This window comes from Plectrocnemia conspersa, unplaced genomic scaffold (genome assembly GCF_051122295.1).
Source record: "Plectrocnemia conspersa isolate PC_06_02 unplaced genomic scaffold, ASM5112229v1 ptg000009l, whole genome shotgun sequence".
Classification (NCBI taxonomy): domain Eukaryota; kingdom Metazoa; phylum Arthropoda; class Insecta; order Trichoptera; family Polycentropodidae; genus Plectrocnemia; species Plectrocnemia conspersa.
The window spans coordinates 26,419,458-26,433,435 of NW_028277173.1; the positions used below are offsets into that span (position 1 = coordinate 26,419,458).

The 13,978-nt window shown below is 28.9% G+C and overlaps 1 protein-coding gene across 1 annotated transcript in view; it reads right to left on the reverse strand.

The window, feature by feature from the left end:
- LOC148232458 (uncharacterized) overlaps positions 1–6,825 on the reverse strand; it is a 238,451-nt gene extending 231,626 nt beyond the window's left edge. The window contains exon 1 of the mRNA XM_088192906.1: positions 6,472–6,825. The gene's annotated coding sequence lies outside the window, so the exon portion shown is untranslated. The remainder of the gene's footprint in view (positions 1–6,471) is intronic.
- Positions 6,826–13,978: the final 7,153 nt, after the last annotated feature.

Below are 13,978 nucleotides of genomic sequence, written 5' to 3' on the forward strand. Positions count from 1 at the left end.
TAAGATTAATGGAAAAAAATCTAAAAGCGAAATATAAAATATTACCTTCACACCTGCGAATCGATTTTCCAGCCAAGTCATCCGTTTTTTGTAGCAATTTTACTTTAAGTAAAATCCCGTTAGACTTTTTCCATCATCTCCTTTGTATCATATATGAGACATGTATATTATACGTCACGTGTGGAAAAAATACGCACACTCATCGTAATGTATTGAACATTAAACAAACAATTTTCCTTGAAAAGCATAAAAGCACACAAGTGCTTAGTGTAGGGATATACGAACGTGATTCAAATGAAAACCTTATTTTTTCCATAATATATTGTGAAAGGTGGTACATTGATGTTTTATGAACCATTATTGAAATAAAAATAAAATAAAAACATTACAACGAGGTAATCTCCTAGCATTTATTTTTATTTACGTGTCCAAAAAAAAACCTTACTCGTTTTCAACGGATGTCTTTTAAACAAACGAAACCAGACAAATTTTAAGTATTCCACGCAATTTTGTACGAGTATTTTTCGAAATCTATATCGTCGTTTTGAGAATATGGACGCTAAAATAGTTTTAACAAATAAAAGTTGCTTAAGTTTATTCTTTACATGAGAGTTTCGTATTGTTTTTATTCGGCTATCTGGTCCTGACCAATGCGACAACCGACTGTCGTTAGTCTATCGACAGTTGCCAAAAATACCAAGTCATTTTAACGCGCTGATAAATATGTTAAAAATTCTGATTAAAATATGGAGGACAAAAGGACAAAAACTCTTTAGGAACGTATATTAGTGATGAACATTTAAAAATTGTGTTTAGAATTCCAACAACAAAGTTTACACAGACATCCAAAAAATTATGAGTGATGCTAAATAAAATTTAATATTTTTTTATAAAATGTTATTTATCTCGTAATGTAATTCCACAATATAAGTACATATATATAAGTACATAATAAAAAATAGTACATATATATAAGTACATAAGAAAAATTAATGTAAATATGATTATTTCAATTGAATTTTGTATATTTCACAATATGAAAATTGTGCGTTTTGAAAAAAAGTATTCTTTAAATTTAATTCTGGTCATTTTTTGCTTATTGAAAACGCTATATTTTTTTTTTATTTTATTTGCACAATAAATACATGTTTTACTTTTAAAATATTGCTTTTATAATTTATAAAATAACCCTTAAAAAATTTTTTTTTTTTAATATGGCCCGATACCAAAAGATTTTCCCACCCCTTACTTTTCAGTAAATATGCATTGTAAATGGACGAATCCATGTCGCAATATTTACTGTACTATTAGTATTTGTTCATTACATATTTGATAAAAGTATCGAAGAAGATTTACTCATGTGTGCAGAATAAGATATATTCAACTGTATTACTGACTAGATTATAAAACATTAGATAGGTTGGGGGAAGTATATTGATATTTGTACAGATGGTAGGCAAGATAAAGGGAGTTGTATTACGTATCATGCAAGGAGCTACAATAGCCAACAACATTATATTTAGAAAAAAAATTACAAATTTAGAACATTTCGTGAATGAAGTAGTTCATTCGATAAGCTATAAAAAATCTTAACCACTTCAATCCGAATATTAACAATTTTGTGCGATTAATGTGTATTGAACATAACGTACTTTTATTACATACTAAAGTGAGATAGCTTCCCAGAGGAATAGCACTAATGAAGCTTTATAAAGTTATTGGTGTTTTTAAGGCACAAAATAATTCAGGACAAAATTTTTAATAAATCCTTCATCGGACTGATATTTTATATTATTTTAACAAACCTTAATCTGACAGATATTTTTTATTATTATTTTAATAAATCACGATGAAATTAACTCATCGTTACAAGGAAAGAGTATTGCAGTTTTTAAGTCAAGAAATGAAATTGAATCTTTTGAGAGAAAATTACAAGTTTGCATTTCTACAATTGAACAGAATAATTTTAATTCACTGAATCAAATTTTAAAGTAGATGAAGTTTCTAAAGTGTTTTAGAAAAAGTTACATGACTTAAAAACAACTAATTTGGAATATTTTTTGCTCAATACCGGTATTACAGATACCTGTAAAAATCTATCTAAACAGGTATCTGTAATACCGGTATTACAATACCGGTATTACAGATACCTGTTTTAAATTCGTGCATCTTATTTGTTAAATACTATATATCCATGGCTTAGAACTACAATAACGACGAAGCCCATATTGCTTGAAAGCAGAATGATGCTCATTGTAGTAGTTCTATCGGGGTAGGATATCAAAGTACAATAATATGTCCCAGAAGGTCGAAATATATTCGAAATATTATAGATTCGGCCGATATTTCGGCGCGAATTTTTAAAATGTCAACATAAAAGTAACACATTTACTTTATATCAAACAAGTCACACGGTACCTAGCAATTTCCAGTAATTACGTTTTGTAACAAAAAATGACTACGCCACCGCGGCCTGCCACCCCTTTTTTATGTTAAGGATGGCTGTCGAAGTGAAAATAAAAACAGGTATTGCATACACGATCTACATTTTTATCTCCGTTCAGATATATTTTTACCTAAATAGTCCACAGAATATGCTTTACTAAACATAGGTGTTAAATATTAGCATAAGTAAGTCGCAATAATTATTATTAAATAAAAAACGTATTTAAAAAATTTGCGCGAAATGTATGTTTTTTAAAAATAGATTTTTTCTTTTGAAAATACTGCAATTGTTTTACTATTACCAACTAAAGATAAATTGTACTAAAAAATATAATTAAAATAATTATACATTAAAATGTGTTGACGGATGTATTTTATATCAAACTTTTTATTGTCATAACAACTAAATATTATTGCTTTTTATTACCTTATATCATTGAGAATAAGCAAAAAAGTTTCAATTTTTAAAACAAAATGCAAATCAATGATTTTTTCAAAAAAACACTGCATATGTTAGGCAAAATTGCCTGGGACTTTAAGAGATATGCAGTATTTAGTATTTTTTATTCTCTAATATTTACATAAACATTTACAACTTAAATTCATTTATGTTACTTTTAACATGAGTAGAAATAAATAAATATACGAGAGATAAATCTTACGAAAATAAATGTAATTGAGATATAATAAAATAAATATGAAATGTGCAATAATTAAAATAATATAAATATATTACACTTCAATCACATAAATATCATAATCATTAATCATATAAATCATGGCATCTAACAGGAACTTAACAGAAAACCGAAAAATACTGGGTTTTTTTAAATTGTTTATATCCCATTTATTTTAATTTATGTTTATTTATTACTTACCTTACAAAATAAACAAGATGTTTAAATTGTAAGATTTATGTGTTTCATCGCAGCAAAAAGTTGGAAAACCCTGCTCTACATGGACATTAAAAAAATATTTAATAAATAAACTACTTGTTAATAAAACCAAATGATGAAAAACTTAAGTGAAAATACTATTTTGGCCATAACAAACATCCACAAAAACTAGATAAGCAGATAAGAGACTAAAGTCTAGGAACTACAAAACATATTAGGTGTGTATATTGTAAGTACATATAGTGTTTAAAAGGTGAGCAACCTTATGTTATATCATAATTAGATTTTTATTGTGCTCTTTAAGCCACTGTGGACCGTCTTCGGTCCATGGGGCACGTTGTTTCGGTACTTTTGAGGCAATTAGCGTCCATAATGGTGTGCAACAACGGTCCGAAATTGGATAAAGATGAAGGCCCTTTGAGCGATGTTGTGCTTTGTGTTGATAAATGGATCCGCAAAGGGCCTTTGCATCAGGACAAGGGCCTTGTTTATCATCGGATTTCCCTGCTCTTATTCTCGAGTACTCGCCTACGTATCGTACCTTTTGTGCGACTACAAATCACCGAGATTCTTTCGATTAATTCAATATCTGCTATCTGCTACCCAAAAAAATATATTATCTGAATGTGTGGTTTGACATTTCAATTATATAATTATCTTTCAATAAGAAGTTTATATAATATAATAATAATAAATACTAATACTATTTAATCAATTACATAATTTAAAAATTCAATTATTCAATCGCGACGATTATGGTTGGTTATGATAATTGTTATATATATAATGTCATGTTTTTTATGCAAATATTATATAATAATAGTATTTGTAACAACTAAAGATTGCAATACAAGTATTACCGATACCAGTAATACCGATATTAGAGCAAAAATTGTCATTTGGTATATTTATAAAATTATTGCGATAATTTAAAACAAATATTGAATTTTCAATAATTAAAATAATTTTATATGAATAAAAATAAGTAAATAATACATTTAGATTCATGTGGTTATTCCTAAAAGAAAATCTAAGAAAAACAGTCCCAAATCTATCCCGAACATATATTTTGTAAAATAAGTCATTTTAGTAAAATCGGCAGCCGGTCAAAAGAGCGTGCGTCAAATGAGCGCGGTCATATAAGCGCTGCATTATAAGCGTTGCGTCATAAGAGCGTTTACCAAAGTAGCGCTGTAACAAAATAGCGTGCGTCAAATGCGCAGAGAGACATATGAGCGCTTTAAAAAAGAGAGCGCGTCATAAGAGCGCAAAAATACTTGGAGAATATCAAGTAATGAATATTTTAGGAATTAGGAATATAAAATATAAGTAAATTGTGGGAAATTTACAAAGAATTAAAATTCACGAAATATAGGCGGTAAAATTAGTATTTTATGTGCCAGAGCATAATGACGATTAAAATGATTAGTAAATGAAAACATTATTATTTATTAATCATTACGTACATACGAAAGTATAGCTCCCCATCTCCATACATACGATATACATCGGTGACATTAAGAATACTATTAATAATTCTGTAAGATTTACAATATTTGACAAAATACCCATTTTATCCATAACTATCTTTGAATATCCCTTCAATATTTTTAGATATTATAATTTGGAAGATAAAAATAGACATAAAATCTTGTGGTTTTCAAGAAAAATATTTAAAAAATCACTAAAATCGAATTTTTTGCAAAACAAGCACTACAACATTTTGAAACAATGTTAAATGAAAAGATCAAATCTCCTAAAAAGACTAACCAAACTCCAATTGACAATTATACATTAATTTCAGTGGAAGAAAAAAATTGTAATTTCTTATTAGAAAACCCGATACCTTGGAAATATGAAAATACTGTTATTCCCTAATGATATTTGAAATATAAACCATATTTGGATATACCAAAATATTTAGGAATTTATTAAAACAGTTTTTAAAAAAAGAATTAAATTTATCATAAAAAATGGTTACATTAAAATATTATTCTAAAACTTGAAACTTGTACAAGATTTAATATTGGTAGAAATAGTCTTATCATACTAAATGCTCTTGCTGCACTATCAATCCAGAAAGTATAAAATAAATGAAATTAAAAATGAAAATGAAAATTATATAAAAAAAAATGTAGAATTTACAATTTTAAAAGGGTACCATATATACTTAAACTTATTTCAGAAACAATATTTTTATTATGTTAAAAATAATAATAATAAACTATTATGCTAATCTCTCTTAGTAAATTGATTATTGTTTTTATAAATCGATATATTATTCTATAGTTTCGGGTCTCTGGATATCAGGACAGTAACTGGATCTCTTGGTGCAGAGGTACATATTATATTAGGCTGACAATATTTAGTTGGCGCACCAAACCAATTAATTGTCATAATATTTAAGATTCATTATTTGCATCAAATATTGGCATAATCCATCTTGTTTTAAGTGGTTAGATATCATTCCTACTACTAGGTATTACTGTCACAGTAATAACATTATTATATCGTCATTCGTAATTATATGAATAATTTGTAAAAATAAATCAATATATGTATTTATAAATTATTAATATTATTATTTGAGTTGTCAATAGTTGTCAATCGCTGATTTGAATAGTGCGAGCGAGATAGCGAGCTCTGCTTGCATTTCGCTCTTTTTTTCCGTCATACTAAAATCGTTTTTATTTGATAACAGACACACAATATTAAGTAAGAATTATGCACAATTAGAGCATATAATCTCATATGATAAAAATATAGATACCCTTCGAAGGAAAAAATGAGTTTAATTGACACCGTAAATTATCGGTGGCAATTATTGGTCTTAACACCACGCGAAACGACCATGTTACGATGAAATATTTTACAATAAACTTATTATTGAGTTATTCGCATAAGTTAAAAATTGAATATTACTAAAATGTGTTTACCACAAGTTTTTTACTATTAATAAATTAAAATTGGCAAAATTAGCTCCAACACAAAGCCAATAAATGCATTGAATTGTTTTCGACGTACGGGTGCAACGCTTGGAATACACTCGGATGTCGACACATTGTCGAGTTACGAGCACAAAGGGTTAACTATATTCGAAAGACAGAAAATTACAAAGATTTGTCTTGACCTTGTCCTCGCGGGCCCGCGGCTTCGGCGTGGCGGGTAGTGGGGGGCGCGTCAGCGTCGGCGTCGGTGGCGCGTCGGTAATGGACGCCAGCGCCACGCCGCGTAAACACAATTCGTGTGCTTTTTATTTCTCAAGGTTATGATGCACTATGGGGGCGCATCGGCGCGGCGTCGGTAAGGACGCCAGGGCCACGTGCAACTAAACACTATTACACACACTTCACTAATTTCAATTATACACTGCTTAATTCTAACACATACACTAAATTACACTATCACTTTATAATTAAAAACATCGAAAGGGATATTATTATAAACTAAAACAGTTATTCGACAAAAATGTAACGAAACAGTTTACGCGACCGATGACGCGTAGCTACTGATTGTTTTTTAAATATTTCGAGATGCCCAAACAAGTTCAAACTAAATCAAGATTATAAACCATAAGGATTAAAATGTCGTGCATCTCAGATAGCAAAAAAAAATATTTTTTATTAAATTTTTAAAATATTTATCTCTAATTCGAATTATTTTAATTCAAGTTGTTTGTTTATTTTTAAAATATCTATCTCTCGTTCGATTTATTTTAATGCGAGAGTGACACGAAGGTCACCTTTGTTGTTGACTTGTTGACCTTCTAAAAGTATAAAGTCGATCATTTCAAGTTTTATATTATTTAAATATAATTTATATGTGCCAAATTTATGACATTTTCAAATGACGTTGTTCCGTTGAAAATAGTGAAAAAAAAATTTATTACATATTGATAATATGGAAATCAGTCGCATGCGGTGACTTTGAAACAGTATTTATTAAACTATTTTTTTGTGAATTTCCTGCTTTGTCTATTCCAAAAAGGGCAGTATTTATACAAATAGAACAGTTGGAAAAAAAATATTATTCAGTCTAATATTCTAATATTTTGTCCGGTTCCTTGATTATTCCTATTTCTATTCACCTGGTTATCGGTAGCATATTACTTTCCCCTTATCTGACATATTTGCTAAACTCCAAAAACTATTCGGCAGCATGCACATTGAAATACTGTTATAGATTAAATTGTTATCTATTAAGAAGATTAATCCTTATAGATAGTTGTAAGTCATTCGTGGTATTTTATATGAACAATGAAAGGGTTTAAAATGGGTAAATTTAGTATATAAAATAGATTTGTTTCATCATAGATACCTTGTACATGTAAAAGCCTATATTCTCACGTGTGCCCGCCTTCTGGGATAATCAGATTTTAGGTTTCGTGGCATCTTCGTGTAGTAACAAATAGAAAATATACCAATTAAAAGTTCCAAAAATTTCTTAAACCGAAGGAACCCAAAAACCAACCGCGATGCTGTGAAAATTTAATATTATGTTTTATTTATCGCATATAATTAAAAAAATGTTTTCGAAAAAAGTCTTACGATATCTTTATTTGCTATTTGCTTATCTTAATTAAAATACTAAATTAACCTAAGGTCTTGTCTCATTTCTAACCATAAATATAGAAATTTTTGCCATACAAACATATATCATATGTATGGGTTTAACAATATATGAATTTTCTTACAGTTTTAAATAGAAAACATTAATTTTTTACTTAACAAAAATTAAATATATAATATTCGTACTCGGCCCATATTCGCGATAAAGAGTAGCTGTCTAAAATAAATGAAGAAAAGGTCTGACGAGCCATATACCTGCCTTATAACTGTACGCATTTATTGCAAGTCGAGTCGATAATTATTTGTCAATTTAATGAAACATTACACAACAAATCTAATGATAAATTCAAAATCAGTGCTTCATTTTAATAAAAATATATGTATATCGTACGTATGGGCATGGGGAGCCACACTTTCGTATGTACGTAATAATTAATAAATAATAATGTTTTTGGACAAGCGCTCATATGTCTGTCTGCGCATTTGACGTACGCTATTTTGTTACAGCGCTACTTTGGTAAACGCTCTTATGACGCAGCGCTTATAATGCAGCGTTCTTTTGACGCAGCGTTCTTTTGACGCAGGATGCAGCGTTCTTTTGATCTAGGAAAATACATGAGGATATTCGAAACGATTTTTTTTAACAAAATCAAGTACCATTAATTATTTAATTTTATATGAAAAAAGTATAATAACGATATCTGTTAGAATATTATACTATCAAAAATATAATTAATTCCTTTTGGTGCCCTTAAATATTCAAAGATGTCAGTAAGAGTATGTTGAAGTCCCCGATAAGCATGTGCTATTATAACTTGACCACGTGACCACGATGCAGCGCCCGACGTGCGTGTTAACCATAGGACGCCTACGCGCATACTGAAATTGAACCGAGTTACTCGTTCTATCTCAGTTTGCGAAAAACCATATCATTATCTCTCTCACTCTCGTCACTTAACACGCGAGAGAGCGAAAGGGGAAGTAGCTAATTATAGTTTTAGAACTTTCATTAAATTTAGTCCAAAATACAAACTAAGGCAACTCATCTCTCATGAGAAGAATTACAGACAGACGTCGCATCTCACTTATTGCTTTATACTTGCATTTTGATATTACACTATGTTTTAAATATATAAACGCTATTCTTACTGATATTATTATGAATTTCTAATATAAGAGGGCTAATCAAAGTATTATATATTCAACCCAAATTTTGGTCAATAGGAGAGCGCAAAAACAATTATCACTTTTCAGAAGTCAAAAATTCAGGTCAAAAGCAAATAATTTTTTAAGCATTATTAGGAGATATTAAAGCACTTTTTATTTGTGCAACAATATTTTTTTAAATTTATTACCATGGCTTTTTTTAAACAAAAAAGGTGCCAAAACTCACTTCTTGTTGAACGTTTTACTAAAAAAAAATATATTCAAATATCATTTATATTAAATTTAAAGCAGCTTTTACTATGCCACGAAGCGCATAAAAATTAACGAAATTTATATGAGAGTTTTATTGATATGAGAGTGTTGATCAAAGTGTATTCAAACCGAATTTTGGTCAATAGAAGGGTGCAAAAACAATTATCACTTCTCAGAAGGCAAAAATTCACGTCAAAAGCAATAAAATCGTGTTTTGGTGTCCAACGGCGATGGCGCGAGAGTATTTTAAAAATAGTAGAAATAAATGTACATAAATTTAATACTAGGAAGAGAGAAAATTAAGTATAAGAAAACGAGTACGGCTAGGGGAATTATGTACGGAGGTATTAATTTAGATAATAATATTCTTAGGACAATTCGCAAAAATAAAACTATAAGAAATGGAATAAAAAAACATCTTCGTGTATTAAGAAATAAATTATAATATTAATTTTTTTTTTGTTTTTTTTTTATTTTCCATTATATTATATATGTACATGTTTATATTATATATGTACATGTTTATTATATTATATATGTACATGTTTATTAAATATTGTTTGATGTAAAATTAGCTATTAAGCTAAATAAATAATAAATTTAATCTAAATTTTGGATTCTGAAAATATATCAGAAGTACAATTAATACGTTTTATTAAAGATTATTTTCGGACTATGTTTTTGACTATCCCCTCAAATTTTGATTTTAATAGTACAAAGTTTTTATTAGTTTGCTCTAAATATGTCGAATGATTTTATTATTAACATCAGTTCACCATCATCCAATTTGCATTGCGAACAAAATTGGTTGCGAATTCGAGACGACATTCGTTAATGAAATGCAAATACGTACCTAGAAGTTGCACTGGGAAGACTTTGAGAAAAACTAACAATCCCGAAGCACAAGCACCGACCTGGTTAGCAACTGGGGAATCGCTTAATTACTACCGCTTCTCTCGCAACTACATAGCTGAACCTTTGGCAATTTCCGCGGTGTATTAACAAGCAACATAACAAACAATGAAGTGTTATAACTTAAAGTTTCAGATAGGAGAGTGCGCTTTAAAAGATAAATATTATTATTAAAATATGATTTTATAATATTCATACATTAAATATATTATTTTATAAAATATACTTTACTTTCAACATACACATGTATTTCACAGATTCGTGTATTTTTCCTTAGCTTTGTGCTTTCAAATTTGCAATATCGGCATGAAGCGCCTTTCTGCGGTTTTCTTTGATTTGCAATCGCTCTTTGATCGGACGATTTTCGTTTTTACCGCTTATTAATTAGCAACAGCTTAATGAGCAAAAGTTAAGGAGAAAAAATATTATTTTTTTATTGCGGCGATCATTAAAGTAAAACACCTCTGAGTATACTTTGGGCTTTTCTCCTAAATAACGTTGGCGACCTCAAAGGCCGTATTCGACTTTTTAATTAGCATACAGTGGAATAATTACACTTTATTCACCCAGGCAATTAATTACTTAAAAAGCAACCATATAAATATCATAGTATAATTATATACTACAAAATATTTTCAACCTTTGTAAGCAATTGAAGATTGTATATTTACATTTTCTATTTTTAAGCGATACGAATTCTAAAATAAGCGGATGTTTAGAGTTCAAATAAAAATATCGTAAAAATTCCAGTACTTATCGATCATCCACAACAATATGTAGTAGATACATATAATACATAAGTAGATATATAAAACGATGACAGAGTAAAAGTTTACGCGTTGCTCTCGGAGATTCCTTATCTGTGCGACGTTTATGTATTTTATATAGTACATATACATAGCTCCTGAAACATCCTGTTTGCATACATAACATTTGTACAAGCCGTGTCGTCTCTTTGTTTTAATATTGTGACAGCAAAGATACACCTAAGCTGACTGCCGAAATAGATGAAGGGATTTTATTTATAATATATATAATATGTATATATATTATATAGAATTTATAATATTAATAAGCTACTGATATTAAATACATGTTTGATTGCTAACTATTATATATTTATTTTCACAATGATAAGGTACCTCTTACCATATGTAAATTATATACAAATTTTAGTTGTATCAATAATTTTTCTAATAATACTTCACTGATTTTTTTTTGTCAAATTCATTTTTTTTTGAATACTTTTACTTAAACAAAACTCATTTCTATGATTTATTATAATAGGCTAAAATACATATAATTATATTAAAAATTCATTGTAATAATATTTGTAATTTTTTTCATATGTATCGTATAAGTAATTAAAACCAATCTAAAACTATGCATTACCTCTAAATCATAACCAAAATTATCATATTTATTTTAAACCATTCTTCTGCGCATACACCTGCCAAATTATGTATGACCAAAAATTGTAGTCTTGTGGAAACAGTGCAATTAAAAATGTCTGGAAGTGTCAATCACTTTTACAATTTGTTATAATTTAAAACAAATCAACCCGTTGAGCCACACACGTTGTATACACACAACAATATAAGAGCGATCTTGTGACCAAATAATTGCGTCAATATTTATAAATATTGCAGGGACTATCTATTAATTAGCACATCCATTTCAAGTAGGATGTTAATGAGACAATTGCATCGCTTCTAGGACACACCTATAAGATGCGTAAATGTCGAAAAAGCAACGGTATATATGGTCACGCATAAGCTAAGAGAAGAATAACAATAGTCTTATGCACAGGATAGAATTATTATATAGTAACAATGAGTATGTTTTTCAATGTGCTTGTAAATGATTAACGGCTTTGTTAATTAATTGGTGGTCCATGCAATATTTACAGATATTAACACAATTATTTGGTCACGAGATCGCTCTTACATTGTTGTGTGTATATAAATGTTTTGAATCAACTTTTGATACAGGTTTAATCTTAAAATTATCGTTAGAATAACCTCTAAATTAAAACAAATTGTGCAGGTGTTTGATACTTTCAAACAGACTACAATTCTTGGTCACGCATGATTTAGCAGGTGTGTGCGTAGACGAATTGTCTAAAATAAATATTTTAATTTTAGCTATGAATTTTAAAATGATGCATAGTTTTCGATTGTTCGCAAATACTTGTACCAATCTAACATTACAAATTAAAAATACAGAAATAGGTTGTAGAAACATTAAAAATTTGTAAATTGAATACAACTTGAATACCATTTTTAGCGATTTTAACACATTATTATAAATGATAAAATGTATGTTTTAACACATTATAATAAATTATAGAAACAAATATGAAACAATCGGTGATAATTTCAATCGTAACTTGTTCACGTACTTTACTTATAATTTAGAATAACGAGAGTTCAGCTAAGCGGAGCAATACCGAATTGACCGAGACGACCCTTAGAAATCTGATTAAAGCAGCATTTTTATTTCGATTTTTCGATGCAAATTAGTAAAGAACTTATCCAATATTTATTGAATGTTTCTCCATTTTTAATCGATAGTTAGTATAAGAAAAAACTGTTAAATAAACTATTTACATTATAACTTAAGTAGGTAATAACTGTGACGTAAGTAGCATACCTAAAGAGCACAAGATTCAATTTTGTATACATTGATTAGAAAGCACAAAACATCTGAGAAGTATATTTCAACAAGAAAAAAATATGGTCCTTTAATATCCGTCCTTTGACAGGCAGTTTTGGGTACAACGCCTGTATTCTATTTTTGTATTGATTATATCGATGTGAAAATATGTTTTCATTTTGTGCTTTATATTAAATTATAATATTTTGTTGAAGTACAAAAAAGTATGTAATAAAACTATCTGTTATATTTTATGTTGCCATGAGGTTTTGGTCTAAATTTTACTCTGTAATAATACATAATTTATGAAGGTTTTTAGTTATGCGCTAATATTTGTGTATCCTTTTGGCGTAATATTTCTCATACTAATAAATAATATACCTTTCATAAAAAAATATTAAATTGTCACAATTAATTTTTTAATGGTTTTCAAATATTTCCCAAAATCTCTTTACAGATTTTTTATACACTATAATTAATGAGGATTTTCTCCAGCGATTTTATTACAAAATATCAATCATTTCCACTAAAATTAAATAAACCACGATTTTTTATCTTATGTCAACTAAATTCAACGATATCTTAACAGTGATACTTATGTGTAAGTTACAACAATGACTCTTTAGATTTTCTGTAGCCAAACACAACACGAGAATTACTCACGTAGGATCACAATAAGCGATACATAATAAACTCACAATAGCCATCCAAACTTTCAATACAATAACTCAACATTTATAAGCTTCGATATACAAGCCTGGAAACAATACACATGGCCTTGCACAGCTACTTGAAAGTTACGCTTTCACAAAGGTATGTACCGGAAGCGGAGCTAAACAATAATACTATTGGTACTAATTTGACCTTCTCTCCCATTGGATCAAGCTTCATTCAAAGGCCAGTATAAAAAACGCTTATTCACACGATAAAGACTCTCGGACTGACAGGCAATTCACGAACTCTCCAAACTCATCAGCTCAACGCAGCTTACTACGAGGAACCAGAGACCAGAGAGACTCTACTCTTCCTCATTCGACACCGCCACCCAATACTACATTTTTATTATATATCAGTATAAATTAT